A 27,491-nucleotide genomic window follows, 5' to 3' on the forward strand; every position below is an offset into this window, starting at 1 on the left:
GTTTCTCCGTGGTCCGGGTGCCCTTGTGTCTCTCCAGGTTGGACGATCAGTTGAAGCCTCGTCCACACACAGAACACGTGGACGGTTTCTCCCCGCTGTGAACGGTGCGATGTTTTTTCAGGCTGTGCAACTGGTTAAAGCTCTTTCCACACTCAGTGCACTGGAACACTCTCACTCGGGTGTGTGTGTCTCGGTGATTTTCCACTCACACTGATGTTTGAAATCTGTTCCCCCGGTTTATTAATCCCCGGCCCCCCGGCTCCCGTCCACCTGCATCCGGACCCGCAGCTCCGACTGGCGACAGCGCAGCGTCTCCTCCGCGCTGGGCCCCTTTAAACGGGATAGGGCGTATTTACTCCCGCGGGGCGTTATGGGTAGTTCCTGCCGCCATTGACTGTCATTAATTGAAGATTTCACTGATCCGACGGGCGGGATCGGGGCGGAGCGGGAATCAATCCAATGGAGAGAAACACAAGAGCCCGCGGCCCAGCGCCACATCGAGCGGTTTCACACCCGCGGGGCCCGCTGGGTGATGGAGATCGGCCTCAATGATCAGAATAAAGAGACTGCTCGCTCTCAGAAAACTTCATCAAGGGATTTCCAGCTCATCCCCTCACTCATTCTGAAAGGGACAGGCGGGCCCTGTCTCCGTGAGGTTGGCACTTGGGTTTCCAGGGCACAATTTCACAGTTTGAAGATGACAAGAAACTGGGAAATGTGGTAAACCAGGTGGAGCACAGGAACAGAGTGAGGGGGACAGAGACAGACGGGTGAAATGGGCAGACACATGGCGGCTTAAATTTAACACAGAGAAGTGTGAAGTGATACAGTTTGGAAGGAATAATGAGGAGAGGCAAAATATAAACTAAATAGTACATTTTACAGGGGGTGCAGGACCAGAGAGACCTGGGGATGTATGTACACAAATCATTGAAGGTGGCAGGAGAAGTTGAGAAGGCCGTTAAAAAACAGACGGGATCCTGGGCTTTATTAATGGAGGCATAGAGCACAAAAGGTAGGAACATCCGAAAATATGAATTAAGAGCAGGAGTAGGCCATTCATCCTCTCGAGCCTGCTCTGTCATTTGATAAGATCATGGCTGATCTGATTGTGACATCAACCCTACTTTCCCGTCTACCTACGATAACATTTGACTCCTTGATAATCAGGAATCTATCGAACTCAGCCTTAAAAATATTCAATGAGCCTGCCTCCACCGCTCTCTGGGGAAGGGATTTCCACAGACTCACGACTCTCAGAGAAAAAAATTCTCCTCATCTCCGTCTTAAATGGGAGACCCCTTATTTTTAAACTGTGGCCCCGAGTTCTAGTCTCTCCCACAAGTGGAAACATCCTCTCAGCATCTACCCCTTCTAGTCCCCTCAGGATCTTATCTGTTTCAATGAAATCATCGTTCATTCTTCCAAACTCCAGTGTATACAGGACCAACTTGTCCAACCTTTCCTCATGAGATAACCCCCTCATTTACCAGACTCCCCATTACAGACCCTCAGTGTCCCTCTCACGGGTGAAGAGGGGACATTTATCAGACTCCCCACTACAGACCCTCAGTGTCCCTCTCACGGGTGACGAGGGGACATTTATCAGACTCCCCACTACAGACCCTCAGTGTCCCTCTCACGGGTGAAGAGGGGACATTTACCAGACTCCCCACTACAGACCCTCAGTGTCCCTCTCCAGGGAGAAGAGGGGACATTTACCAGACTCCCCACTACAGACCCTCGGTGTCCCTCTTACGGGTGAAGAGGGGACATTTACCAGACTCCCCACGACAGACTCTCAGTGTCCCTATCACGGGTGAAGAGCGGATATTTACCAGACTCCCCACTATTGACCCTCAGTATCCCTCTCACGGGTGAAGAGGGGACATTTCCCAGACTCCCCACGACAGACCCTCAGTGTCCCTCTCCCGGGTGAAGAGGGGACATTTCCCAGACTCCCCACTATTGACCCTCAGTGTCCCTCTCACAGGTGAAGAGGGGACATTTACCAGACTCTCCACTATTGACCCTCAGTGTCCCTCTCACGGGTGACTTGTGGACATTTACCAGACTCCCCACGACAGACCCTCAGTATCCCTCTCACGGGTGTGGGGGCGGGGCCTGACTCCGAATGGGAGGCGGGGCCTGACCATGTGTGGAGGGGTCTTTGTGGGGGGCGGGGCCTGTCAGTGTGTGAGGGCGGGGACTGTGGGGGCAGGGCCTGACTGTCTGTATGTGGGTGGGGCATGACTGTGTGTGAGGGCGGGACCTGACTGTGTTGTGGGGGCGGGGCCTGAATGTGTTGTGGGGGCGGGGCCTGACTCAGGGAGTGGGGGCGGGGCCTGACTGTCTGTATGTGGGTGGGGCCTGACTGTGTTGTGGGGGCGGGGCCTGACTCAGGGAGTGGGTGCGGGGCCTGACTGTGTGTGGGGCGGGGCCTGAATGTGTGTGGGCGGGGCCTGACTATGTTTGGGCGGGGCCTGACTGTGTGTGAGGGCGGGGACTGTGGGGGCAGGGCCTGACTGTCTGTATGTGGGTGGGGCCTGACTGTGTGTGAGGGCGGGACCTGACTGTGTTGTGGGGGGGGCGGGGCCTGAAACAGCGAGTGGGCGCGGGGCCTGACTCAGGGAGTGGGGTCGAGGCCTGACTGTGTGGGGGGCGTGGCCTGGCTCAGTGTGGGGGCGGGGCCTGACTGTGTGTGGGCGGGTCCTGACCATGTTTGGGCGGGGCCTGACTGTGTGTGGAGGGGGCGGGCCCGCGGGCTCTGACATTTCATTGACGGTTGGAACCGCCCCTGCTCCCCCGCGCGGGAGACCCCGCTCTTTACCTGTCCCCGGAGCTCAGCGCGCAGGCGCGGGAGAGACTCTGAGCGGCCGACAGACGGAGTCGGAGGTCTGAAGACGGTCGGCGAGCGCCCGGTCCGGAGATTCATAAACAGGAGAGAGGCCCCGCTGTAGGTCGTTTAAAGATGGAGTGCGGCCGCAGGGAACGAAAAGGATCCTCTGGTCCCGCGTGTGTTCAGCCGGGCGGCAGCTGCGAGGCTTCTCCCCGGGGACCGGCCCGGGTTACCGGGGGAACCTGCCGCCATCTTTGTACAGGAGGAGGGAGCGTCACGGCGCATGCGCAGCCATCTTGGTACAGGAAGACAGAGTCCAGGACCAGGGAAATGTGAGAGACTGAGGGTCAACAGTGGGGAGTCTGGTAAATGTCCCCTCTTCACCTGTGAGAGGGACACTGAGGGTCAACAGTGGGGAGTGTGGTAAATGTCCCCTCTTCACCAGTGAGAGGGACACTGAGGGTCAATAGTGGGGAGTCTGGTAAATGTCCCCTCTTCACCTGTGAGAGGGACACTGAGGGTCAATAGTGGGGAGTCTGGTAAATGTCCCCTCTTCACCAGTGAGAGGGACACTGAGGGTCAATAGTGAAGAGTCTGGTAAATGTCCCCTCTTCACCCGTGAGAGGGACACTGAGGGTCAATAGTGGAGAGTCTGGTAAATGTCCCCTCTTCACCCGTGAGAGGGACACTGAGGGTCAATAGTGGCGAGTCTGGTAAATGTCCCCTCTTCACCTGTCGCAGGGGTCAGTGTGAGGAGAGTGATGTTGAGGTGGGGAGAATCATAGAAATTTATGAGATGAAGGAGGCCAATCGGCCCATCTTGTCCATGCCAGTTGAAAAAGAGCTATCCAGCCTAATCCCACTTTCCAGCTCTTGGTCCATCGCCCTGTAGGTGACGGCACTTCAAGTGCATATCCTGGTTCCCTTTAAATGTGATGAAGGTTGCTGCCTCGTCCACCCTTTCAGGTGGTGAGTTCCAGACCCCCACCACCCTCTGGATGAAAAAAAAATTTCAAGTTCCCTCTAATCCTTCTGCCAATACTTTAAATCAATGCCCCCTGGTCACTGACCCCTCTGCCAAGGAAAATAGGTCCTTCCTATTCACTCCATCTTGCCCCTCATAATTTTATACACCTCAATTAAATCTCCCCTCAGCCTCTTCTGTTCCAAAGAAAACAACCCCAGCCTATCCAATCTTTCCTCATAGCTAAAATTCTCCAGCCCTGGCAATATCTTTGTAAATCTCCACTGTACCCTCCCGAGTGCAATCACATCTTTCCTGTAATATGGTGACCAGAACTGTATGCAGTACTCTAGCTGGAGCCTAACTATTGTTTTATACAGTTCGAGCATAACCTTTCTGCTCTTATATTCTATGCCTCGGCTAATTAAGGAAAGTATCCTGTCTCCCTTTTTAACCAACTTATCTACCTGTCCTGCTAACTTCGGGGATTTGTGGACATGCACTCCAAGGTCTCTTTGTTCCTCGATACCTCTCAGTATCCTTCCATTTACTCTATACTTTTTCTTTTTTTATTCGTTCATGGGATGTGGGCCTCACTGGCAAGGCCAGCATTTATTGCCCATCCCTAATTGCCCTTGAGAAGGTGGTGGCGAGCCGCCTTCTTGAGCCGCTGCAGTCTGTGTGTTGAATGTTCTCCCACGGTGCTATTCGGTAGAGAGTTCAGGGATTTTAACCGAGCGACGATGGAGGAATGGTGATATATTTCCAAGTCGGGATGGTGTGTGACTTGGAGGGGAATGTCAGGTGGTGGTGTTCCCATGTGCCTGCTGCCCTTGTTCTTCTCGGTGGTAGAGGTCACGGGTTTGGGAGATGCTGTCGAAGAAGCCTTGGTGAGTTGCTGCAGTGCATCCTGTGGATGGTACACACTGCAGCCACTGTGCGCCGGTGGTGAAGGGAGTGACTGTTCAGGGTGGTGGATGGGGTGCCAATCAAGCGGGCTGCTTTGTCCTGGATGGTGTCAAGTTTCTTGAGTGTTGTTGGAGCTGCACTCATCCAGGCAAGTGGAGAGTATTCCATCACACTCCTGACTTGTGCCTTGCAGATGGTGGAAAGACTTTGGGGAATCAGGAGGTGAGTCACTCGCCACAGAATACCCAGCGTCTGACCTGCTCTTGTACCCATAGTATTTACGTGCCTGGTCCAGTTAAGTTTCTGGTCAATGGTGAGGGATACAGCGATGGTAATGCCGTTGAATGTCAAGGGGAGATGGTCATTGCCTGACACTTGTCTGGCGCAAATGTTACTTGCCACTTATCAGCCCAAGCCTGGATGTTGTCCAGGTCTTGCTGCATGCGGGCACGGACTTCTTCATTGTCTGAGGGGTTGCGAATGGAACCGAGCTCTATGCAATCATTAGTGAACGTCCCCATTTCTGACCTTATGATGGACGGAAGGTTATTGATGAAGCAGCTGAAGATGGTTGGGCCTCGGACACTGCCCTGAGGAACTCCTGCAGCAATGTCCTGGGGTTGAGATGATTGGCCTCCAACAACCACAACCATCTTCCTTTGTAAACGAAAGCTTGTGAATTTAAAATAAAATTGCTGGACTATAACTTGGTGTTGTAAAATTGTTTACAATTGTCAACCCCAGTCCATCACCGGCATCTCCACATCACATCTTCCTTTGTGCGAGGTATGACTCCAGCCACTGGAGAGTCTTCCGCCTGATTCCCAATGACTTCGATTTTACGAGGGCTCCTTGGTGCTGCACTCTTGTCAAATGCTGCCTTGATGTCAAGGGCAGTCACTCTCACCTCACCTCTGAAATTCAGCTCTTTTGTCCATGTTTGCACCATCGCTGTAATGAGGTCTGGAGCCGAGTTGTCCTGGCGGAACCCAAACTGAGAATTGGTGAGTAAGTGCCGCTTGATAGCACTGTCGACGACACCTTCCATCACTTTGCTGATGATTGAGAGTAGACTGATGGGGCGGTAATTGGCCGGATTCGATTTGTCCTGCTTTTTGTGGACAGGACATATCTGGGCAATTTTCCACATTGTCGGGTAGATGCCAGTGTTGTAGCTGTACTGGAACAGTTTGGCTCGAGGCGCAGCTAGTTCTGGAGCACAAGTCTTCAGCACTACAGCCGGGATGTTGTCAGGGGCTTTGTGCATTCAGCCGTTTCTTGATATCACGTGGAGTGAATCGAATTGGCTGAAGACTGGCTTCTGTGATAGTGCGGATAGCGGGAGGAGGCCAAGATGGATCATCCACTCGGCACTTCTGGCTGAAGATGGTTGCAAACGCTTCAGCCTTGTCTTTTGCACTCATATGCTGGACTCTGCCATCATTGAGGATGGGGATGTTCATGGAGCCTCCTCCTCCCGTGAGTTGTTTAATTGTCTACCACCATTCACGACTGGATGTGACTGGACTGCAGAGCTTTGATCTGATCCGTTGGTTGTGGAATCGTTTAGCTCTTTCGATAGCATGTTATTTCCACTGTTTAGCATGCATGTCGTCCTGTGTTGTAGCTTCAAAAGGTTGGCACCTCAAGATTAGGTACACCTGGTGCTGCTCCTGGCATGCTCTTCTACACTCCTCATTGAACCAGGGTTGATCCCCTGGCTTGTTGGTAATGGTAGAGTGACAGAAGACAGAGCTGGCTAAAGTGAACTGGGAACTTCGGTTAAGGGATATGTCAGTCGAGATGCAGTGTCAGACATTTAATGGGATATTTCATAACACTCAGCAAAGATACATTCCAGTGAGAAAGAAAGACTCGAGGGGAAGGACATACCATCCTTGGCCAACTAAGGAAGTTAAAGATAGTATCAAATTGAAAGAAAAAACATACAATTCCACAAAGATTAGTGACAGGTCAGAAGATTGGTCAAAATATAAAAAACAGCAAAGAATGACTAAAAGAATAATGAGGGAGAGATGTGAGTACCAGAGAAAGCGAGCTAGAAATATAGTAACAGATAGTAAGAGTTTCTACAGGTATTTAAAAAGAAGAGTAAGTAAAGTGAGTGTTGGTCCTCCAGAGAGTGAGTCTGGGGAATTAATAATGGAGAATAAGGAAATGGTGGATGAATTGAACAGATATTTTGCATCCGTCATCACTGTAGAGGATACAAATAACATGCCAGAAATAATTGTGGATCAAGAGGTGAAAGGGAGGGAGGAACTTAAAACATTTACAATCACCAGGGAAAGGGTCTTGAAAAAATATTAAATCTAAAAGCTGACAAGTTCCCAGGTCCTGACGGACTTCATCCGAGGGTATTAAAAGAAGTGGCTGCAGAGATAGTCGATGCATTGGTATTAATTTTCCAAAATTCCCCAGGTTCTGGAAGGGTCCCATCAGATTGGAAAATAGCGAATATAACTCCTCTATTCAAGAAAGGAGGGAGACAGAAAGCCGGAAACTACAGGCCAGTTAGCTTAACAACTGTCATGGGGAAAATGCGAGAATCTATTATTAAGGAGATTCTGGCAGGGCACTTAGAAAATCTCAATGCAATCAGGCAGAGTCAACACGGCTTTGTGAAAGGGAAATCGTGTTTGAATAATTTATTAGAGTTCTTTGAGGAAGTAACAAGCAACGTGGATAAAGGGGACCCTTTGGATGAGGTGCACTTGGATATCCAGAAGGCTTTTGACAAGGTGCCACATCAAAGGTGACGACACAAAATAAGAACTCATGGTGTCAGCGGTAACATATTAGCATGGATAAAGGATTGGTTAGCTAACAGGAAACAGAGAGTCGGCATAAATGGGTCATTTTCAGGTTGGCAAGATGTAACAAGTGGAGTGCCACAGGGATCAGTGGTTGGGCCTCAACTATTTACAATCTATATCAATGATTTGGATGAAGGGACCAAATGTATTGTTGCTAAATTTGCTAATGAGACAAAGGTAGGTAGGAAAGAAAGTTGTGAAGAGGACATAAGGAGTTCATAAAGGGATATAGATAGGTTAAGTGAGTGAGCAAAAATTTGGCAGATGGAGTATAATGTGGGAAAATGTGAACTTTTCCACTTTGGCAAGAGGAATAGAAAAGCAGTATATTATTTAAATGGAGAGAGATTGCAGAACTCTGAAGTACAGAGGGATCTGGGTATCGTAGTACATGAATCACAGAAAGTTAGTATGTAGGTACAAGAAGTGATTAGGAATGCAAATGGAATGTTCTCATTTACTACAAGGGGAATGGAATATAAAAGTGGAAATATTTTACTACAGTTGTTCAGGGCATTGGTGAGACCACATCTGGAATACTGTGTGCAGTTTTGGTCTCCTTATTTAAGAAAGGACATAATTGCTTTGGAGGCGGTTCAGAGAAGGTTCACTCGACTGATTCCTGGGATGAGGGGGTTATCTTATGAGGAAAGGTTGGACAAGTTGGGCCTGTATACATTGGAGTTTAGAAGGATGAGAGGTGATCTTATTGAAACACATAAGATCCTGAGGGGAATAGAAGGGATAGATGCTGAGAGGATGTTTCCCCTTGTGGGAGAGACTAGAACTAGGGGCCACAGTTTAAAAATAAGGGGTCTCCCATTGAAGACGGAGATGAGGAGAATTTTTTTTCCCTGAAGGTCGTGAGTCTGAGGAACTCCCTTCCCCAGAGAGCGGGGGAGGCAGGGTCATTGAATATTTTTAAGGCCGAGTTAGATAGATTCCTGATTATCAAGGGAGTCAAATGTTATAGTAGGTAGATGGGAAAGTAGGGTTGATGTCACAATCAGATCAGCCATGATCTTATCAAATGACAGATCAGGCTCGAGGGGCCGAATGGCCTACTCCTGCTCTTAATTCATATGTTTATACGAGTGAGGAATATGAACACCATGAGGTTACAGATTGTGTTGGATTCCAATTCTGCTGCTGCTGATGGCCCACAGCGCCTCACGGATGCCCAGTTTTGAGCAGCGAGATCTGTTCTGAATCTATCCCATTTAGCACGATGGCAGTGCCACACAACACGTTGGATGGTGTCCTCAGTGTGAAGACGGGACTTGGCTCCACAAGGACTGTGCGGTGGTCACTCCTACCAATACCGTCATGGACAGATACTCGCCTTGTTTGCTCTCCCCAATTGCATTACCTCACACTTCTCTGGATTGAATTCTATTTGCCACTTATCTGCCCACCTGACCAGTCCATTGATATCTTCCTGCAGTCAACAGCTTTCCTCCTCACTACCAAGCACACGGCCAATTTATGTATCATCTGCAAACTTCTTGATCAAGTCCTCCACATTCAAGTGCAAATCATTAATATATACCACAAAAAGCAAGGGACCAATAGTGAGCCTTGAGGAACCCCACTGGAAACAGCCTTCCAGTTGCAAAAACATCTGTCAACCATCACCCTTTGCTTCCTGCCACTGAGCCAATTTTGGATCCGACTGGCCACTTTCCCTTTGATCCCAAGTGATTTAACTTTTTTGACCAGTCTGCCATGTGGGACCTTGTCAAAAGACTTGCTAAAATCCATGGATACTACTTCAAACGCGTTGCCCTCATCGACCCTCCTCGTTACCTCCTCATAAGAGTCAATCAACTTAGTCAGACACGACATTCCCTGAACAAATCCATGCTGACTGTCCTTGATTAATCCGTGCCTTTCTAAATGACGATTAATATTGTCCCTCAGAATTGTTTCCAATCATTTGGCTACCACCGAGGTTCGGCTGACTGGCCTGTAATTACTCAGTCTATCCCTTTCTCCCTTTTTAAACAATGGTACACTGTCTTGAAAAGAAAGCTGATTTATTTGAGACTGATACAGAATATTAAACTCCAGCCCAGTTATAGGGGTTATTATCAGAAACAAACCCCAACTGTCAGAATGAACATGGTTCAGTCCTGGATGTGATTAACAGCAGAATCCAACCCCTGTGGTAACATGTGAACTCGCTGGTGTGACTGCAGGTTGGATGACTGAGTGAATCCCTTCCCACAAACAGAGCAGGTGAACGGTTGGTGTGTCAGCAGTCCGTTTGTGCTTTTAAAGCTCTTCCCACAGTCAGAACATTTAAAAGGTCTCTTATCAGTGTGAACAGGTTGGTGTTCAATGAGACTGGATGAACAAGTGAATCCCTTTCCACACACAGAGCAGGTGAACGGTCTCTCCCCCGTGTGAACTCGCTGGTGAATCAGCAGGGCGGATGACTGAGTGAATCCCTTCCCACACTCTGAGCAGGTGAACGGCCTCTCCCCAGTGTGAACTCGCTGGTGAATCAGCAGGGCGGATGACTGAGTGAATCCCTTCCCACACTCTGCGCAGGTGAACGGCCTCTCCCCAGTGTGAACTCGCTGGTGAATCAGCAGGGCGGATGACCGAGTGAATCCTTTCCCACATGCGGAGCAAGTAAACGGCCTCTCCCCAGTGTGAGTACGTTGGTGTCTCAGTAGAGCATTCCTGCTTTTAAAGCTCTTCCCACAGTCAGAACATTTTAAAGGTCTCTTATCACTGTGAACAAGTTGGTGTTCAATGAGACTGGATGAACAAGTGAATCCTTTCCCACAAACGGAGCAGGTGAACGGTCTCTCCCCAGTGTGAACTCGCTGGTGCCTCAGCCGGTCGGCTGAATGAGCGAATCCCTTCCCACACTCTGCGCAGGTGAACGGCCTCTCCCCGGTGTGAATTCGCTGGTGTCTCAGCAGGGTGGATGACTGAGTGAATCCCTTCCCACACACGGAGCAGATAATCGGTCTCTCCCCAGTGTGAGTACGTTGGTGTCTCAGTAGAGCATTCCTGCTTTTAAACCTCTTCTCACAGTCAGAACATTTAAAATTTCTCTTATCACTGTGAACAAGTTGGTGTGAAATGAGGCTGGATGTGCACGTGAATCCTTTCCCACACACGGAGCAGGTGAACGGCCTCTCCCCAGTTTGAAATCGGTGGTGTCTCAGCAGAGTGGATGACTGAGTGAATCCCTTCCCATATGAGGAGCAGATAAACGGCCTCTCCCCAGTGTGACTGCGTCGATGAGTTTCCAGCTGGGATGGGTAATTGAATCCCTTCCCACAGTCCCCACATTTCCATGGTTTCTCCGTGGTCCGGGTGTCCTTGTGTCTCTCCAGGTTGGACGATCAGTTGAAGCCTCGTCCACACACAGAACACGTGGACGGTTTCTCCCCGCTGTGAATGGTGCGATGTTTTTTCAGGCTGTGTCACTCGGTAAAGCTCTTTCCACAGTCAGTGCACTGGAACACTCTCACTCGGGTGTGTGTGACTCAGTGATTTTCCACTCACAATGAAGTTTGATCTTTTCCCACAGACAGAACAGACAAACATTTCTCCTTCCACATTCAAAGGCCGATGATATTCAGGTCCTGATGAATCGAGTGACTCGGTCAGATTGACTTGAGGTTTGGTTTGATTTTCCCGTCTGTGAATCCTCACCTTCCAATCCCCTGTAAAAGGAGTTTACAAAAGTCCTCACTGTAAATACAGGATAGAAATTCAGAACAGACAATTCTAGTTTCGACAGAATATTCTTCCCGCTCATTCCCCCAGACTGTAAATCCCCGTCCCACACACTCTCCCTCCTCCCTGTGCTGAAATCCAAACACATCGCACCATCCCCAACATATTTCATTCCATCTGAGTTTTCTCTCCCTCCCTCTGAAGGTGTTGACTCTGATTGGGTTCAGTTCTGCACTCACTGGTTCCCCTCTCTCCCTCCCCGTGAAGTTCTCTCCCCCTCTTCCACAACATCTCCCAATTTTGGTGTTGGGCTCTCCTTGACCCAGCTCCATTTTTCCTTCTTATATTCACTGACACACCCCGATTTCTCTATCAAAGAGACGCTCTCTGACCAGTTACCATTCCAACTTCCTTTGCAGACGTTCCCTGATCCGTCGTCATTTGGGTCTGGGGGGAGGGGTTTGGGGGGATAATGTTCACTGTTTTATATTGGGGTCTGGGGGGGATAATGTTCACTGTTTTATATTGGGGTCTGGGGGGGATAATGTTCACTGTTTTATATTGGGGTCTGGGGGGATATTTTCACTGTTTTATATTGGGGTCTGGGGGGGATAATGTTCACTGTTTAATATTGGGGTCTGGGGGGGATAATGTTCACTGTTTAATATTGGGGTCTGGGGGGGATAATGTTCACTGTTTTATATTGGGGTCTGGGGGGATAATGTTCACTGTTTTATATTGGGGTCTGGGGGGATAATGTTCATTGTTTTATATTGGGGTCTGGGGGGGATAATGTTCACTGTTTTATATTGGGGTCTGGGTGGGATAATGTTCACTGTTTTATATTGGGGTCTGGGGGGGATAATGTTCACTGTTTTATATTGGGGTCTGGGGCGGATAATGTTCACTGTTTTATATTGGGGTCTGGGGGGGATAATGTTCACTGTTTTATATTGGGGTCTGGGGGGATAATGTTCACTGTTTTATATTGGGGTTTGGGGGGATAATGTTCATTGTTTTATATTGGGGTCTGGGGGGGATAATGTTCACTGTTTTATATTAGGGTCTGGGGGGGATAATGTTCACTGTTTTATATTGAGGTCTGGGGATAATGTTCACTGTTTTATATTGGGATCTGTGGGGCACTCGGTGTTCACTGAAGTCTGCGTCTCCTGCGCCTGCTCAGCTCACACTGTCCAACAATGGGCCTCTCCCACCCCTCAGCTCACACTGTCCAACAATGGGCCTCTCCCACCCCTCAGCTCACACTGTCCAACAATGGGCCTCTCCCACCTCTCTCTGTGAGGCTTTAAACAGATGGAACCCTGTGGGGTGGAGCAAACATTTCAACATTTGTTCGTGAAATGGGTGAATTCAGGACAGACAGCAGGGATTATTTGAGGAATAACACAGTGTGGTGATAAAGGGAATTCAGTGGGTGTTGTGTAGATGGATTGTCTAAAGGTGTTTGAGAAGGTGCCGCACAGGAGACTTGTTGATAAAATTAAGGTTCACGGAATTGAAGGGAGTGGGGCAGCGTGGACAGGAAGTTGGGGAAAGGGCAGAAAACAGAGAGTCTTGGATAATGTATATTGTTCAGACTGGAGGGATGTGAACAGTGGTGTCCCCCAGGGTCAGTGTTGGGACCATTGCTCTTCTCAATACAGGGAAATGATCTGGGCTCGGGTATATAGGGCACAAGATGAAAATCTCCAGATAATTCAAATGCCACCAAGATAGGTAGTGTGGGGAACTGTGAAGAGGACTGGAAGTGGCTTCAGTGTCACGGACACTGGATAATAAATTGGACAGATAGATGGCAGATGAAATTTAATGCAGAGAAATGTGAAGTGATACATTTTGGGAAGAAGAATAGGGAGAGGAAAAGTGAGAGGCTCCGTTGATGAAGCTGTTCAGAAAATATATCCCAGATTTTAATAAATAGGGGTGAATAGTGTAAATCATTGGTTATTGATTGCTGCACACTGTCCCAAACACTCCCAGGGCAGGTACAGCATGGATTAGATACAGAGTAAAACTCCCTCTGCACTGTCCGAAACACTCCCAGGGCAGGGACAGCACAGGTTAGATCGAGAGTAAAGCTCCCTTGACACTGTCCCATCAAACACTCCCAGGGCAGACACAGCACAGGTTAGATAGAGGGTAAAGCTCCCTCTACAATGTCCCATCAAACACTCCGGAGGCAGTTAAAGCATTGGTCAGATACCGAGTAAAGATCCCTCTACACTGTCCCATCAAACACTCCCAGGGCAGGTACAGCACGGGTTATGTGCAGAGTAAAGCTCCCTCTGCACTGTCCCATCAAACACTCCCGGGGCAGTTACAGCACGGGTGAGATACAGAGCAAAGCTCACTCCACACTGTCCCATCAAACAGTCCCGGGAAGGTACAGCACGGGTTAGGTGCAGAGTCAAGGTCCCTCTACAGTGTCCTAAACACTCCCGGGGCAGGAACAGCACAGTTCAGATACAGGGTAAAGCTCCCTCGACACTGTCCCGTCAAACACTCCCGGGGCAGGTACAGCACGGGTGAGATGGAGTGTAAAGTTCCCTCTGCACTGTCCCATCAAACACTCCCAGGGCAGGTACAATAAGGTGAGATAGAGTGTAAAGTTCTCTCTGCAATGTTCCATCAAACACTCCCAGGGCTGCGACAGCACGGAATAGATACCGAGAAAAGCTCCCTCTGCACTGTCCCATCAAACACTCCCAGGGCAGGGACAGCACGGGTTAGATACAGAGTAAAGCTGCCTCCACACTGTCCCATCAAACACTCCCAGGGCAGGGACTGCACGGGTTAGATACAGAGTAAAGCTCCCTCCACACTGTCCCATCAAACACTCCCAGGGCAGGGACTGCACGGGTGAGATACAGAGTAAAGCTCACTCCACACTGTCCCATCAAACAGTCCCGGGGCATGTACAGCACGGGTTCGATACAGAGGAAAGCTCCCTCGACAATGTGCCGTCTCACACTGCCAGGACAGGTGCAGCACGGGGTAGATGCAGAGCAAAGCACCCTCCACATTGTCCAAAACATTCCCAGGGCAGGTGCAGCACGGGTTAGATACAGAGTAAAGCTCCCTCTGCACTGTCTCATCAAACACTCCCGGGGCAGGTGCAGCACGGGTCAGATCCCGAGTAAAGCTCCCTCTGCACTGTCTCATCAAACACTCCCGGGGAAGGGACAGCACGGGTTAGATACAGAATAAAGCTCCCTCTGCACTGTCTCATCCAACACTCCCGGGGCAGGTCCAGCACGGGTTAGATACCGAGTAAAGCTCCCTCCACACTGTCCCATCAAACACTCCCAGGGCAGGTACAGCACGGGTTAGATACAGAGTAAAGCTCCCTCTACACTGTCCCATCAAACACTCCCAGGGCAGGTCCAGCATGGGTTAGATGCAGGGTAAAGCTCCCTCTACACTGTCCCATCAAACACTCCCGGGGCAGTTCCAGCATGGGTTAGATGCAGGGTAAAGCTCCCTCTGCACTGTCCCATCAAACACTCCCAGGGCAGGGACAGCATGGGTTGAGATTCTGGGTAAAACTCCCTCCACACTGTCCCATCAAACACTCCCGGGGCAGGGACAGCACGGGTTAGATACAGAGTAAAGCTCCCTCGACACTGTCCCATTAAACACTCCCAGGGCAGTGACAGCACGGGTTACGTACAGAGTAAAGCTCCCTCTACTGTCCCATCAAACACTCCCAGGGCAGGTACAGCACGGGTTAGATACAGAGTAAAGCTCCCTCCACACTGTCCCATCAAACACTCCCGGGGCAGGTACAGCACGGGTTAGATACAGAGTAAAGCTCCCTCGACAATGTGCCGTCTCACACTGCCAGGACAGGTGCAGCACGGGGTAGATGCAGAGCAAAGCACCCTCCACATTGTCCAAAACACTCCCAGGGCAGGTGCAGCACGGGTTAGATCCCGAGTAAAGCTCCCTCTGCACTGTCCCATCAAACACACCCAGGTCAGGGACAGCATGGGTTGAAATTCTGGGTAAAACTCCCTCTGCACTGTCCCATCAAACACTCCCGGGGCAGGGACAGCACGGGTTAGATACAGAGTAAAGCTCCCTCTACACTGTCCCATCAAACACTCCCAGGGCAGGTGCAGCACGGGTTACGTGCAGAGTAAAGCTCCCTCTGCACTGTCGCATCAAACACTCCCGGGGCAGGTACAGCACGGGTTAGATAGAGAGTAAAGCTCCCTCTACACTGTCCCATCAAACACTCCCAGTGCAGGGACAGCACGGGTTAGTACAGAGTAAAGCTCCCTCTACACTGTCCCATCAAACACTCGTAGGGCAGCTACAGCACGGGTTAGATACAGAGTAAAGCTCCCTCGACACTGTCCCATCAAACACTCCCAGGGCAGGTACAGCACGGGTTAGATACAGAGTAAAGCTCCCTCTGCACTGTCCCATCAAACACTCCCAGGGCAGGGACAACACGGGTTACGTACAGAGTAAAGCTCCCTCTCCACTGTCCCATCAAACACTCCCAGGGCAGGTACAGCACGGGTTCGATACAGAGTAAAGCTCCCTCTACACTGTCCCATCAAACACTCCCAGGGCAGGTACAGCACGAGTTAGATGCAGAGTAAAGCTCCCTCTACACTGTCCCATCAAACACTCCCAGGGCAGCTGCAGCACGGGTTAGATACAGAGTAAAGCTCCCTCTACACTGTCCCATCAAACACTCCCAGGGCAGGTACAGCACGGGTTCGATACAGAGTAAAGCTCCCTCTACACTGTCCCATCAAACACTCCCAGGGCAGGGACAGCACGGGTTAGATACAGAGTAAAGCTCCCTCTACACTGTCCCATCAAACACTCCCAGTGCAGGGACAGCACGGGTTAGTACAGAGTAAAGCTCCCTCTACACTGTCCCATCAAACACTCCCAGGGCAGGTACAGCACGGGTTAGATACAGAGTAAAGCTCCCTCTACACTGTCCCATCAAACACTCCCAGGGCAGGTACAGCACGGGTTAGATACAGAGTAAAGCTCCCTCTACACTTTCCCATCAAACACTCCCGGGGCAGGTACAGCACGGGTGAGATACAGAGTAAAGCTCCCTCTACACTGTCCCATCAAACACTCCCAGGGCAGGGACAGCACGGGTTACGTACAGAGTAAAGCTCCCTCCACACTGTCCCATCAAACACTCGCAGGGCAGGTACAGCACGGGTTAGATACAGAGTAAAGCTCCCTCCACACTGTCCCATCAAACACTCCCAGGGCAGGTACAGCACGGGTTAGATACAGAGTAAAGCTCCCTCGACACTGTCCCATCAAACACTCCCAGGGCAGGTACAGCACGGGTTAGATACAGAGTAAAGGTCCCTCTGCACTGTCCCATCAAACACTCCCAGGGCAGGGACAACACGGGTTACGTACAGAGTAAAGCTCCCTCTCCACTGTCCCATCAAACACTCCCAGGGCAGGTACAGCACGGGTTCGATACAGAGTAAAGCTCACTCTACACTGTCCCATCAAACACTCCCAGGGCAGGTACAGCACGAGTTAGATGCAGAGTAAAGCTCCCTCTACACTGTCCCATCAAACACTCCCAGGGCAGCTGCAGCACGGGTTAGATACAGAGTAAAGCTCCCTCTACACTGTCCCATCAAACACTCCCAGGGCAGGTACAGCACGGGTTCGATACAGAGTAAAGCTCCCTCTACACTGTCCCATCAAACACTCCCAGGGCAGGGACAGCACGGGTTAGATACAGAGTAAAGCTCCCTCTACACTGTCCCATCAAACACTCCCAGTGCAGGGACAGCACGGGTTAGTACAGAGTAAAGCTCCCTCTACACTGTCCCATCAAACACTCCCAGGGCAGGTACAGCACGGTTTAGATACAGAGTAAAGCTCCCTCGACACTGTCCCATCAAACACTCCCAGGGCAGGTACAGCACGGGTTAGATGCAGAGTAAAGCTCCCTCTACACTTTCCCATCAAACACTCCCGGGGCAGGTACAGCACGGGTGAGATACAGAGTAAAGCTCCCTCTACACTGTCCCATCAAACACTCCCAGGGCAGGGACAGCACGGGTTACGTACAGAGTAAAGCTCCCTCCACACTGTCCCATCAAACACTCGCAGGGCAGGTACAGCACGGGTTAGATACAGAGTAAAGCTCCCTCCACACTGTCCCATCAAACACTCCCAGGGCAGGTACAGCACGGGTTAGATACAGAGTAAAGCTCCCTCGACACTGTCCCATCAAACACTCCCAGGGCAGGTACAGCACGGGTTAGATACAGAGTAAAGCTCCCTCTACACTGTCCCATCAAACACTCCCAGGGCAGGTACAGCACGGGTTAGATACAGAGTAAAGCTCCCTCTACACTTTCCCATCAAACACTCCCGGGGCAGGTACAGCACGGGTGAGATACAGAGTAAAGCTCCCTCTACACTGTCCCATCAAACACTCCCAGGGCAGGGACAGCACGGGTTACGTACAGAGTAAAGCTCCCTCCACACTGTCCCATCAAACACTCGCAGGGCAGGTACAGCACGGGTTAGATACAGAGTAAAGCTCCCTCCACACTGTCCCATCAAACACTCCCAGGGCAGGTACAGCACGGGTTAGATACAGAGTAAAGCTCCCTCGACACTGTCCCATCAAACACTCCCAGGGCAGGTACAGCACGGGTTAGATACAGAGTAAAGGTCCCTCTGCACTGTCCCATCAAACACTCCCAGGGCAGGGACAACACGGGTTACGTACAGAGTAAAGCTCCCTCTCCACTGTCCCATCAAACACTCCCAGGGCAGGTACAGCACGGGTTCGATACAGAGTAAAGCTCACTCTACACTGTCCCATCAAACACTCCCAGGGCAGGTACAGCACGAGTTAGATGCAGAGTAAAGCTCCCTCTACACTGTCCCATCAAACACTCCCAGGGCAGCTGCAGCACGGGTTAGATACAGAGTAAAGCTCCCTCTACACTGTCCCATCAAACACTCCCAGGGCAGGTACAGCACGGGTTCGATACAGAGTAAAGCTCCCTCTACACTGTCCCATCAAACACTCCCAGGGCAGGGACAGCACGGGTTAGATACAGAGTAAAGCTCCCTCTACACTGTCCCATCAAACACTCCCAGTGCAGGGACAGCACGGGTTAGTACAGAGTAAAGCTCCCTCTACACTGTCCCATCAAACACTCCCAGGGCAGGTACAGCACGGTTTAGATACAGAGTAAAGCTCCCTCGACACTGTCCCATCAAACACTCCCAGGGCAGGTACAGCACGGGTTAGATGCAGAGTAAAGCTCCCTCTACACTTTCCCATCAAACACTCCCGGGGCAGGTACAGCACGGGTGAGATACAGAGTAAAGCTCCCTCTACACTGTCCCATCAAACACTCCCAGGGCAGGGACAGCACGGGTTACGTACAGAGTAAAGCTCCCTCCACACTGTCCCATCAAACACTCGCAGGGCAGGTACAGCACGGGTTAGATACAGAGTAAAGCTCCCTCCACACTGTCCCATCAAACACTCCCAGGGCAGGTACAGCACGGGTTAGATACAGAGTAAAGCTCCCTCGACACTGTCCCATCAAACACTCCCAGGGCAGGTACAGCACGGGTTAGATACAGAGTAAAGGTCCCTCTGCACTGTCCCATCAAACACTCCCAGGGCAGGGACAACACGGGTTACGTACAGAGTAAAGCTCCCTCTACACTGTCCCATCAAACACTCCCAGGGCAGGTACAGCACGGGTTCGATACAGAGTAAAGCTCCCTCTACACTGTCCCATCAAACACTCCCAGGGCAGGTACAGCACGAGTTAGATGCAGAGTAAAGCTCCCTCTACACTGTCCCATCAAACACTCCCAGGGCAGCTGCAGCACGGGTTAGATACAGAGTAAAGCTCCCTCTACACTGTCCCATCAAACACTCCCGGGGCAGGGACAGCACGTGTTCGATACAGAGTAAAGCTCCCTCTGCACTGTCCCATCAAACACTCCCGGGGCAGGTACAGCACGGGTTGAGATTCTGAGTGAAATATCCTGAAGCCCCGCCCACTCTGTACCTGTAGCAAGGTGGCCGCGCCTGCGCCGTGACGCTACCACATCCTGTACCAAGATGGCCGCGCATGCGCAGTGACGCTCCCTCCTCCTGTACTAAGATGGCGGCCGGTTCCCCCGGTAACCCGGCCTATCTCCGGGGAGAAATCCCGCAGTTGCCGTCCGGCTGCTCACACTCGGGATCAGAGGATCCGACTCGGGTCCTGCGGCCCCGCTCCATGTTTATAAGCCGTGGGGCGCGGCCTCCGCCCGGTTTCTGAGTGTCCTGTCCCCGGCCCCCGGCCGACCTGCTCCCGACCCTCCGACTCCGTCTGGCGACCGCGCGGACCCTTTCCCGCGCCTGCGCGCTGGGCTCCTGGAGACGTCAGAGCCGAGGCCCCGCCCTCACCCACTGGCCCCGCCCCCTCATGGAGCTGCTCCCTCGCGCGAGGCCCCGCTGGTTTTGGGCGGAATGAGACCGCGCGCTGTTCCTCCTGCCACTGCCTGTGGGAATGGGGCTGATATTTAAAGGGACAGGCACTCCCCTTTGTTTATAGTTAAAGGGACAGTCCCGTTTCTCTTTGAATGTCAGGGGATTTCATTAACGGTGCTCCTATTAACAATCGGTCCGTTCTGTCATTAGTGCAGAGATTAGGAACATTTAATCATTATGAACAGGAGGAGGCCATTCAGCCCCTCCAACCTGTTCCGCCATTTAATTGTATCATATCTGATCTGTATCTTAACTCCATCTACCCGCCTTGGTACCATAACCTTTAATACCCTCGCCTCTCAAAAATCTATCAATCTCAGATCTGAAATTTTCACTTGACCCCCAGCCTCGACTGCTCTCAGGGAGAGAGTTCCAGATTTCCACTGCCCTTTGTGCGAAGAAGTGATTCCTGACATCGCCCCTGAATGGCCTCGCTCTAATTTTAAGGTTATGCCCCCTTGTTCTGGACTCCCCCACCAGAGGAAGTAGTTTCTCTCTATCTGCCCTATCAAATCCTTCAATCACCTCGATTAGATCACCCCTTAATCTTCCAAGCTCCACTCAAAACAAGCCTAGTCTATGCAATCTGTCAGTATCACTCTGGTGAATCTGTGCTGCACCCCTTCCAAGGCCAGTATATCCTCCCTGAGGTGCAGTGCCCAGAACTGAAGGCAGTCTCCAGATGGGGTTTAACCAGAGCTCTGTACAACTGTAACATCACTTCCACCCCTTTATATTCCAGCCCCCTTGAGATGAAGGCCATCATTCCTTTAGCCTTTAAAATTATTTTTTGTAACTGTCCACTAGCTTTTAGTGATTTCGGTACTTGGACCCCGAAATCTCTCTGCTCCTCCACAGTTTCTCGCTGCTTGCCGTTTGGTAAATACTCTGATCTCTGTCTTTGGTTCAAAGTGGGTGAATTCACATTTCCCCACATTCAACTCCACCTGCCACCGTTTTGACCACTCACTGAATCTATTATTGCCCCCTTGCAACTTTCTGCTCCCATCTACACTATTTACTGTGCCTCTTTACTCACTGTCATCAGCAAACTTGGATACATGGCTCTCCATTACTTCATCAGAGTCATTTTACTAACAAATGTTGAACTGTTTGCTCGACACCACAGGGTTTCATCTGTTTAAAGCCACAACTGAAAGGTCCAGTTTTCTTCTGGAGTTTTATCTTGAGATGAATCAAGTTTCAAAAATTCGGCAGAGATCCAGACACGGAGCGAGATCCGGGCTCAGACCCTCCGCCGCAAGTCCCACCCCTCACACACTCCAATTGTTTGGAGGACCAACCGCCCGCTCGGTCCTCCAGTCCCTCTCCGCTCTTCCTATTGGTCGGGAGCGCATTTGCTCCGGGTTGACGCTGGGATTGAAGGTCCTGAGCTGCAATTGGAAAATAAACATCAATCCAGCCCGTCAGTTCCAATGTGTAATGAGACTAAATTATTAACAGATTTGTGGAAATATACATTTCCCAAAGTTTTTTCGAGGCGAGGCGGTGCGCGCCTGCGCTGTGAGTGTTTCTGACGGTTTAATGGCGGTCTCCATTACCCAGCGTGCCCCGGGCTCTCGGGTTTATTTTTATTTTATTTTATTTCCGCTCCGCCCTCCGCTGCTCCAAAAGCGCTTTTCCCCCGCCCCCAATCTCAGTCCCATCAGAGAAACTGAGGGTCGGGGCGGAGCTCCAATGGCGGCGGTCCGTCCCCAGACTGCACCGCGCTCCGGAATGTCCCCTATCGATCTGAGAGGAGCGCAGTGCGCCGGCGCAGGAGAGGCTGATTGTTGGTCAGTGTGAGCTGAGCATGCGCGGCCCGAAGGGTCTGAGGCAGAGAGCGCGGTTCGAGCAGGTCAGAGGAGGTGTGGAGAGAGCGGGTTAATAAAGGGCGGGGATCACAGGGCCCAGAAACACCGAGTGTCGGGCCCAGGACCCGAGAGAAAACAGGCGGCATCATCCCCCCTCCACTACCCGCCGCTTCCCGGGATCGGGCCCGACCCAATCTCCGCTCGAACTGAACCCGCACAGTCAACAACAACTTGCATTTCTGTCGCGCCTTTAACGGAGCAAAATGGGTCAAGAGGGTTCACAGGAGCGGGAAGAGGGGAATGAGGAGAGATTAGGACAGGGCACCGAAAGCTGGGTCAAAGAGGGAGGATTGAAGGAGGAGAGAGAGGGGGAGAGGTTCAGGGAGGGAATTCCAGAGCTTGGGGCTCAGACAGCTGAAGGCACGGCCCCCAATGGTGGGGCGAAGGGAATGGGGGAGGAGCAAGAGGCCGGAATTGGGGGAGAGCAGAGATCTGGGAGGGTCGGAGGAGGTGACAGAGATAGGGGAGGGTCGGAGGGCTGGAGGAGGTGACAGAGAAAGGGAGGGACGAGGGCTGGAGGAGGTTACAGAGATAGGGGAGGGGCGGAGGGCTGGAGAAGGTTACAGAGATAGGGGAGGGCTGGAAGAGGTTACAGAGATAGGGGAGGGTCGGAGGGCTGGAGGAGGTGATATAGATAGGGGAGGGTCGGAGGGCTGGAGGAGGTTACAGAGATAGGGGAGGGTCGGAGGGCTGGAGAAGGTTACAGAGATAGGGGAGGGGCGAGGGCCATGGAGCAGGTTACAGAGATTGGGAGGGGCGAGGGCCATGGATGGATTTGGACACAAGGATGAGGAATTTAAATATGAGGCGTTGCTGGACCGGGAGTCACTGTAGGTCAGTGAGCACAAGGGTGATGGTGAATGGGACTTGGTGCGAGTTAGGATATGGGAAGGACAGTCAGCACCTTCAGGGGAGGAGAGAGAGAGGAACCAGTGAGTGTGGAACTGAACCCAGTCAGAGTCAGCACCTTCAGGGGAGGAGAGAGAGGGGAACCAGTGGGTGTGGAACTGAACCCAGCAGAGCAGAGGGAAAAATGTTGGAGATGGTGCAATGGGTTCAGATTTCAGCACAGGGAGGAGGGAGAGTGTGTGGGACGGTGATTTACAGCTTTTGAGGCTCAAAAGATGAAAAAATGATCCAGAAAAACTAGAATTGTCTGTTCTGAATTTCTATCCTGTATTTACAGTGATGACTTTTGTAAACTCCTTTTACAGGGGATTAGAAGGGGAGGATTTGCAGACGGGAAACTCAAACCAAACATCACGTCAAGATCTGACAGAGTCACTCGATTCATCAGGACCTGAAAATCATCAGCCTTTGAATGTGGAAGGAGAAATGTTTGTCTGTTCTGTCTGTGGGAGAAGATTTGAAACATCAGTGTGACTGGAAAATCACCGAAACTCTCAGACCCGAGTGAGAGTGTTCCAGTGCACTGACTGTGGAAAGAGCTTTAACCAGTTACACAGCTTGAAAAAACATCACACCGTTCACAGCGGGGAGCAACCGTCCACGTGTTCTGTGTGTGGACGAGGCTTCAACTGATCGTCCAACCTGGAGAGACACAAGGACACCCGGACCATGGAGATACCGTGGAAATGTGGGGACTGTGGGAAGGGATTCAATTACCCATCCCAGCTGGAAACTCATCGACGCAGTCACACCGGGGAGAGTCCGTTCACCTGCTCCGTGTGTGGGAAGGGATTCAATTATCCGTCCCAGCTGGAAACTCATCACCACAGTCACACCGGGGAGAGGCCGTTCACTTGCTCTCTGTGTGGGAAGGGATTCACTCAGTCATCCGCCCTCCGAACACACCAGCTTATTCACACTGCGGAGAGACCTTTTAAATGCTCTGACTGTGGGAACAGGTTTAAAAGCTCGGAGGGACTGATTCGACACCAGCGAATTCACACTGACGAGAGACCGTTCAGTTACTCTCACTGCGGGAAGAGGTTCAGGCAGTCATCCACTCTCATTGCCCACCAGCGTGCTCACACTGGGGAGAGACCGTTCACCTGCTCCGTGTGTGGAAAGGGATTCATTCAGTCACAGCACCTACTGACACACCAACTTGTTCACACTGATAAGAGACCTTTTAAATGTTCTGACTGTGGGAAGAGCTTTAAGAGCAAATGGGAACTGCTGACACATCATCGACGCACTCACACTGAGGAGAGGCCGTTCACCTGCTCCGTGTGTGGGAAGGGATTCACTCGTTCATCCCACCTTCTGACACACCAGCCAGTTCACACTGGGGAGAGGCCGTTCACCTGCTCCGTGTGTGGGAAGGGATTCACTCATTCATCCCACCTTCTGACACACCAGCGAGTTCACACTGGGGAGAGGCCGTTCACCTGCTCCGTGTGTGGGAAGGGATTCACTCATTCATCCAACCTGCGGAGACACCAGCGAGTTCACCTGTGACTTCCGGGGTTGGATTCTGCTGTTATTGCTGCTGTTAATCACATCCAGGACTGAACCATGTTCATTCTGACAGTTGAGGTTTGTTTCTGATGTTAATAACCCCGATAACTGGGCTGGAGTTTAATATTCTGGATACATGTTAAATGAGGCAGAAGATCAGCCATGATCTTATTGAATGGTGGAGCAGGCTCGAGGGGCCATATGGCCGACTCCTGCTCCTATTTCTGAACTGCTGGTTCAACACAACAGCAGTGATTTGCTGTCCAGATAAAGAAAGACCTGCAGTGTGTTTCCAAGAGTTCCCTGTTTTATTGATCAATTTATCCAGTGCCGTTAACATAGTAAAACGTCCCAAGGCTCTTCACAGGAGTGATTAACAAAATAAATTTGACACTGAACCACATAAGGAGATATTAGGACAGGTGAGCAAAAGCTTGGTCAAAGAGGTAGGTTTTAAGGAGGGTGGACTAGATTCAGTAATGAGTAATGAGCCCAGACTTAGTTAATAATCTAACAGTAAGGGAACATTTATACATGAGCCCACACAGTGAGTGACAGCAGGATTATCCACTGTGGTAGGCATCACGGTCGAGTCCAGTCCTGCCCTCAAATGACAGCCATAAATTTCCCAGTTGAGGTCACTGGATCTCCTTCGAGAGCAGGGTTACTCTTATTTAGCCCAGTGGTACTGAGGCCAATTCCAGCCCCTGAACTGCTGCCTTGGCTGAGATCAAGGATTGGACTTGCGATCTTCCATGTCAGTAGTGCAGAGGGTTTTAAACTGGGCCGGGGGTTAGAACAGAATATTTTGAAACAAATGTCATTCCACCTTTAAACAAAAACATCGACACACAGTAGAAAAATCTGAAGTCTTTCAAAATGAAACAAGTGAGTCAAATGGATCTTCGAAAATAGTGAGAGATTTTAGAAAGGCTGAACTCACTAAAATAGACAGGTTTCCATTCACTGCACTGAATACAGAAGGAAGCGACTGTTAATAGGGACCCTGTTAGTGAAGGATGAAGCAGTGTCTGGCCCTTGATCATAGAATCATTGAATGATAAAGCACAGAAGGAGGCCATTAGGCCCATCATGCCTGTGTTGGCTTTAGGAAAGAGCTATCCAATTAGTCCCATTCTCATGCCCTTTATCCTGCAAATTTATCCTATTCAAGTATTTATCCAATTCCCTTTTGAAAATTATAATTGACTCTGATTCCCCAACCCTTTCATGCAGTGTATTCCAGCTCTAAATAAATGGCTGCGTTAAAATATTCTCCTCATCTCACCTCTAGTTCTTTTCCCAATTACCTGAATGCTGTGTACTCTGGTTACTGATCTCCTGCCACTGGAAACAGTTTCTCACCATTCAGTCTATCAAGACCCTTCATGACTTTGAACACCTCGATTAAATCTCCCCTTAACCTTCCCTGCTCCAAGGAGAACAACTCCAGTTTCTCCAGTCTCTCCATGTAACTGAATCCTATATCCCTGGTACCAGTCCAGTAAATCTCCTCTGCACCCTCTCTCAGGCCTTGACATCCTTCCTGAAGTGTGCTGCCCAGAATGAACACAATACTCCAGCTGAAGCCTAACCAGTGTTTTGTAAAGATCTGGCTTAAATATTTACAATCGATATCAATGACTTGGATGAAGGGAGCGAATGTATTGTTGCTAAATTTGCTAATGAGACAAAGGTAGGTCGGAAAATAAGTTGTGAAGAGGACATAAGGAGCCTGCAAAGGGATAGAGATATGTTAAGTGAGTGAGCAAAAATTTGGCAGATGGAGTATAATGTGGGAAAATGTGAACTTGTCCACTTTGGCAGGAGGAATAGAAAAGCAGTATTTTATTTAAATGGAGAAAGATTGCAGAATTCTGAGGTACAGAGGGATCTGGGTATCGTAGTACATGAATTACAGAAAGTTGGTCTGCAGATACAAGAAGTGATTAGGAAGGCAAATGGAATGTTGGCGTTTATTGCGAGGGGAATGGGGAGGGGCCGTGAGAGACACTCAACACGGCTTCCGGAAAAGAAGGTCGCGTCTTACAAACTTGCTTCAGTTTTTTGATGAAGTTGCTGGGTCAGTGGATGAGGATAATCCGGTTCACATTGTCTATCTCAGGGGGGTCAAACTCATTTTCTATGGTGGGCCTGATCCGATCTCCTGACACTTGGCCTGGGCCACATTCATAGAATAGAATCATAGAAGTTTACAACATGGAAACAGGCCCTTCGGCCCAACATGTCCATGTCGCCCAGTTTATACCACTAAGCTAGTCCCAATTGCCTGCACTTGGCCCATATCCCTCGATACGCATCTTACCCATGCAACTGTCCAAATGCATTTTAAAAGACAAAATTGTACCCGCCTCCACAAAGAAGGCTTCAGCAAAACTTATTGCACTAGAAATAGATCAAGATGAACGATATCGGTCCTCACAGCACACAGAAAAAACGAGGCCTCGAAGTTTCTCTGAGAATGACAGGCCTGAACTCGAGTTGGAAAACACAGTTGGAAAACATTGATCAATTGAACCAGACTGGGCGGGGCCTGAGGTGCGAGTTGGTGAAGGAAAAGTGGCGACCAGTGAACTTCGCTCCCTGTCTGAGGGCCCGGGCACTCGGGTTTCTGTATAATTTATTGATTGATTTTGTTTAATGTTTATTGTCCCTCCGGCCCCAATCTCGATGCGATGACGAAATTTCTGTTCACCGATTCGGACCTTCAATGGCGGAGAGTTTACCCAGAATCCCCCGCGGCCCAGAACGTGCCCTATCAGTGACTGCAGGAGCCCAGTGCGCAGGCGCGGGACTGGGCGGTGCTCTGAGCATGCGCGGTGCGAGTGGTGGAGACGGACTGAGGGAACAGGCGGGTCGGGATCCGGTCGGAGACGGTGGGCGCGGGGGAGGAATTGGACCCATGGGTGGGCAGGGAAGCTTCAGAAACACCCGGTGTAGGCCTCAGGCCCCGAATAAGAGACCACAGGCCCCGTGTTTACACCGCGGTGACAGGCCCGACCGGCGGCCGCCCGGGTGAGCGGGGAGCTGGCCGCCATCTTGGTCAGAGTTCAGGGTTCACGGCGCATGCGCGGCCATCTTTGCTCAAGAGTGGCGGGGTTTCAGGGTCCCAGTGACCGGGAACAACGAGTGGGCGGGGCTTCAGGGTCCTAGTGACTGGGAACAAAGAGTGGGCGGGGCTTCAGGGTCCCAGTGACTGGGAACCAAGAGTGGGCGGGGTTTCAGGGTCCCAGTGACCAGGAACAAAGAGTGGGCGGGGCTTAAGGGTTCCAGTGACTGGGAACAAAGAGTGGGCGTGGCTTCAGGGTCCCTGTGACCAGGAACAAAAAGTGGGCGGGGCTTCAGGGTCCCAGTGGGCGGGGCTTCAGGGTCCCTGTGA

At 50.9% G+C, this 27,491-nt stretch overlaps 2 pseudogenes; one reads left to right on the forward strand and one right to left on the reverse strand.

Annotated features, from left to right (window-relative positions):
• LOC137315687 (zinc finger protein 850-like) overlaps positions 1-24,281 on the forward strand; it is a 200,386-nt pseudogene extending 176,105 nt beyond the window's left edge.
• On the reverse strand, positions 9,569-11,689 carry LOC137315716 (zinc finger protein 615-like; annotated as a pseudogene).
• Positions 24,282-27,491: the final 3,210 nt, after the last annotated feature.

This window comes from Heptranchias perlo, unplaced genomic scaffold (genome assembly GCF_035084215.1).
Source record: "Heptranchias perlo isolate sHepPer1 unplaced genomic scaffold, sHepPer1.hap1 HAP1_SCAFFOLD_56, whole genome shotgun sequence".
In the NCBI taxonomy this organism is placed as follows: Eukaryota; Metazoa; Chordata; class Chondrichthyes; order Hexanchiformes; family Hexanchidae; genus Heptranchias; species Heptranchias perlo.